Source organism: Triturus cristatus, chromosome 11 (assembly GCF_964204655.1).
Source record: "Triturus cristatus chromosome 11, aTriCri1.1, whole genome shotgun sequence".
NCBI classification, from domain to species: Eukaryota; Metazoa; Chordata; class Amphibia; order Caudata; family Salamandridae; genus Triturus; species Triturus cristatus.
Genome location: NC_140594.1, coordinates 98,740,966 through 98,745,965, shown reverse-complemented (window position 1 = coordinate 98,745,965; position 5,000 = coordinate 98,740,966).

Here is a 5,000-nt window from a genome sequence, read left to right as displayed (position 1 = left end):
CCGGCGGGCGGGCCCCGGGTCTGCCTTCCCCCCTCTCGGGATCGCCGGACCTCACGGAGGTCTGACCCAGCAAACTCGGAGAAAAAGACCCGTCGGGAAGGGGGCTGGGAGGCAGGTGTGCGCACCCGGGCCCCTGGGGGCCCCGCTTCGGGCGGGCCCAGGGGCTGCCTTCCCCCGTCTCGGGATCCACGGACCTCACGGGGCTCCGACCCAGAAAACTCGGAGAGAAAGGACCATCGGGAAGGGGCTGAGAGGCAGGAGCGTACCCGGGCCCCTGGGGGCCCCGGCGGGCGGGCCCCGGGTCTGCCTTCCCCTGATTCAGTATCGCCAAACATCACTTTGGTCTGACTGACCCTCTCCCTAGTAATCCGGAGGAAAATTACCCCCCTTTCTTGTAATCCGTGCGCACGAGGTGACAGAGGGGACCCTAGGCGCGAATGTACCCGACCTCCTGGAGCCCTCGCTGGGATCCGGGAGGCAAATGGACCCTCATCGAGACTTCCAGGCGAGCTCGGCCATCTGGTCGCCCCATAGGAAAGCATTGTGCGCGACCAGATGGCCGAAGGGGCCTGCGCGACCAGATGGCCGAAGGGGCCTGCGCGACCAGATGGCCGAGGGGACGTGCGCGACCAGATGGCCGAGGGGACAGGCGCGACCAGATGGCCCAGGGGAAAGGCAAAAGGGAAGGGGGAGCTTCCCCGGGCCCTCTGGACCCCGCACCCGGGCACCCTGCCGCCGCGGCAGGACCCGGGACGGAGCCCGGGGCGGGGAGGCCGCCCTCACCGGGCCCCCCCCCCAGGGGCCCGGCCGGGGCTCCGGAACCCAGACGAGCGAGGAGAGGCTCCCCGGCCACGACGGAACCCCGTCCCGGGCCTTTGGCAGTGCCGCAGGCCGGGGGACAGGGCCCGGGGACGGAGACCCCGACCCGGGGCCCGGCCGGGCCCCTGGAACCAGCCGGGGCTCCCGGGACCGCAGGCGATGGGGAAGCCTCCCCGGGCCCTCCGGACCTCGCCCCGGGCACCCTGCCACGCGGAAGGACCCAGGACGGAGCCCGGGGCGGGGAGGCCGCCCTCCCCGGGGCCCCCAGGGGCCCGGCCGGAGCACCTGAACCCAGGCGAGCGAGGGGAGGCTCCCCGGCCACGACGGAACCCCGTCCCGGGCCTTTGGCAGTGCCGCAGGCCGGGGGACAGGGCCCGGGGACGGAGACCCCGACCCGGGGCCCGGCCGGGCCCCTGGAACCAGCCGGGGCTCCCGGGACCGCAGGCGATGGGGAAGCCTCCCCGGGCCCTCCGGACCGCGCCCCGGGCACCCTGCCACGCGGAAGGACCCAGGACGGAGCCCGGGGCGGGGAGGCCGCCCTCCCCGGGGCCCCCAGGGGCCCGGCCGGAGCACCTGAACCCAGGCGAGCGAGGGGAGGCTCCCCGGCCACGACGGAACCCCGTCCCGGGCCTTTGGCAGTGCCGCAGGCCGGGGGACAGGGCCCGGGGACGGAGACCCCGACCCGGGGCCCGGCCGGGCCCCTGGAACCAGCCGGGGCTCCCGGGACCGCAGGCGATGGGGAAGCCTCCCCGGGCCCTCCGGACCGCGCCCCGGGCACCCTGCCACGCGGAAGGACCCAGGACGGAGCCCGGGGCGGGGAGGCCGCCCTCCCCGGGGCCCCCAGGGGCCCGGCCGGAGCACCTGAACCCAGGCGAGCGAGGGGAGGCTCCCCGGCCACGACGGAACCCCGTCCCGGGCCTTTGGCAGTGCCGCAGGCCGGGGGACAGGGCCCGGGGACGGAGACCCCGACCCGGGGCCCGCCCGGGCCCCTGGAACCAGCCGGGGCTCCCGGGACCGCAGGCGATGGGGAAGCCTCCCCGGGCCCTCCGGACCGCGCCCCGGGCACCCTGCCACGCGGAAGGACCCAGGACGGAGCCCGGGGCGGGGAGGCCACCCTCCCCGGGGCCCCCAGGGGCCCGGCCGGAGCACCTGAACCCAGGCGAGCGAGGGGAGGCTCCCCGGCCACGACGGAACCCCGTCCCGGGCCTTTGGCAGTGCCGCAGGCCGGGGGACAGGGCCCGGGGACGGAGACCCCGACCCGGGGCCCGCCCGGGCCCCTGGAACCAGCCGGGGCTCCGGGGACCGCAGGCGCAAGGGAAGCCTCCCCGGGCCCTCCGGACCGCGCCCCGGGCACCCTGCCACGCGGAAGGACCCAGGACGGAGCCCGGGGCGGGGAGGCCGCCCTCCCCGGGGACCCCAGGGGCCCGGCCGGAGCTCCTGAACCCAGGCGAGCGAGGGCAGGCTCCCCGGCCACGACGGAACCCCGTCCCGGGCCTTTGGCAGTGCCGCAGGCCGGGGGACAGGGCCCGGGGACGGAGACCCCGACCCGGGGCCCGCCCGGGCCCCTGGAACCAGCCGGGGCTCCGGGGACCGCAGGCGCAAGGGAAGCCTCCCCGGGCCCTCCGGACCGCGCCCCGGGCACCCTGCCACGCGGAAGGACCCAGGACGGAGCCCGGGGCGGGGAGGCCGCCCTCCCCGGGGACCCCAGGGGCCCGGCCGGAGCTCCTGAACCCAGGCGAGCGAGGGCAGGCTCCCCGGCCACGACGGAACCCCGTCCCGGGCCTTTGGCAGTGCCGCAGGCCGGGGGACAGGGCCCGGGGACGGAGACCCCGACCCGGGGCCCGGCCGGGCCCCTGGAACCAGCCGGGGCTCCCGGGACCGCAGGCGATGGGGAAGCCTCCCCGGGCCCTCCGGACCGCGCCCCGGGCACCCTGCCACGCGGAAGGACCCAGGACGGAGCCCGGGGCGGGGAGGCCGCCCTCCCCGGGGCCCCCAGGGGCCCGGCCGGAGCACCTGAACCCAGGCGAGCGAGGGGAGGCTCCCCGGCCACGACGGAACCCCGTCCCGGGCCTTTGGCAGTGCCGCAGGCCGGGGGACAGGGCCCGGGGACGGAGACCCCGACCCGGGGCCCGCCCGGGCCCCTGGAACCAGCCGGGGCTCCGGGGACCGCAGGCGCAAGGGAAGCCTCCCCGGGCCCTCCGGACCGCGCCCCGGGCACCCTGCCACGCGGAAGGACCCAGGACGGAGCCCGGGGCGGGGAGGCCGCCCTCCCCGGGGACCCCAGGGGCCCGGCCGGAGCTCCTGAACCCAGGCGAGCGAGGGCAGGCTCCCCGGCCACGACGGAACCCCGTCCCGGGCCTTTGGCAGTGCCGCAGGCCGGGGGACAGGGCCCGGGGACGGAGACCCCGACCCGGGGCCCGCCCGGGCCCCTGGAACCAGCCGGGGCTCCGGGGACCGCAGGCGCAAGGGAAGCCTCCCCGGGCCCTCCGGACCGCGCCCCGGGCACCCTGCCACGCGGAAGGACCCAGGACGGAGCCCGGGGCGGGGAGGCCGCCCTCCCCGGGGACCCCAGGGGCCCGGCCGGAGCTCCTGAACCCAGGCGAGCGAGGGCAGGCTCCCCGGCCACGACGGAACCCCGTCCCGGGCCTTTGGCAGTGCCGCAGGCCGGGGGACAGGGCCCGGGGACGGAGGCCCCGACCCGGGGCCCGGCCGGGCCCCTGGAACCAGCCGGGGCTCCCGGGCTCGCAGGGGAAGACCCTCCGGGCACCCTGCCACACGGCAGGACCCAGTTGCCGGCTGAGGACCGAGAGGGGTCCCAGAGTACCCTGTCCCTAGTAATCCGGAGGAAGGCTACCCCCCATTCTTGAAACCCGCGCGCTCCGAGTGACGGAGGGGACCCTAGGGGCGAACGCGCCCGGCCTCCTGGAGCCCTGGCTGGGATCCGAGAGGCGAATGGACCCTCATCGGGACTTCCAGGCCTGGCCCTGCCATCTGGTCGTCCCATTGGAAAGCATTGCGCGCGACCAGATGGCCGAGGGGAAAGGCGCCACCAGATGGCCGGCAACTGAAAGGACTCCCGCCTGCCCAGCCACCCACCCACCCACCAGGGGCTCGGGGTGGGACTCTGCTTCCCGGCTGGGCCTCAGGCACGGGGAGGACCACCGGAGCTCTCGGGGCCTGGGCGCCCGGGGGAGGGGGGGGAGAGGACTGCCCGGGACCCGTGGAGCCCGTTTCTGGGCACTTTGCCATGCCGCGGCCCGGAGGAGGGAAGCCCCGGAGGCCTGGGAAGGATGTTGCCCGGGCGTAGCCCGTCTGGTCCCCGGCAATGAACCGCACAGCCCCGGCATGGGTGTTCCGGCATACCCTGCCCCTACTAATCCGGAGGAAGGATACCCCCCTTTCTTGTAACTCGCGCGCTGCGAGTGACGGAGGGGACCCTAGGGGCGAACGCGCCCGGCCTCCTGGAGCCCTGGCTGGGATCCGGGAGGCAAATGGACCCTCATCGGGACTTCCAGGCCGGCCCGGCCATCTGGTCGCCCCATTGGAAAGCATTGCGCGCGACCAGATGGCCGAGGGGAAAGGCGCCACCAGATGGCCGGCAACTGAAAGCAGCCATAGTGGTAGGGCTCCCTGCCTGCCCACCCACGCAGGGCTCCAGGGCTCTGCACCAGGGACCCTTGTCCCGGGCAGACGGACACTTGTCAGGCCGCAGGACGGGGACTCCCACGCCCCAGGCCCTGACCGAAACCCAGGCCCCGGGGCCGGTCGCTGCTTCTCAACCCAGCCAGGCCGGGGAGCCTCCTTCGGGCACACGGACCCTAGCAAGGCCCGGGGAGAGCCTCCCCGGGCCCCGGTGGACACCCTGTCCCCAGCTCCCGGACACTCGGCTGGCTTGCGGGACAGGGGGCTCCCGCACCCCGGGACGGAGCTCCAGCACCGGGCCCAGCTTCCTGGACCCCCAGCCAGGCCGGGGAGAGCCTCCCTGGGCCCCGGTGGACACCCTGTCCCCAGCTCCCGGACCCTCGGCTGGATTGCGGGACAGGGGGCTCCCGCACCCTGGGACGGAGCTCCAGCACCGGGCCCGGGACCAGCTTCCGGACCCCCAGCCGGGCCGGGGAGAGCCTCCCCGGGCCCCGGTGCACACCCCTCCCCAGCGCCCGGACCCTCGGCTGGCTTGCGGG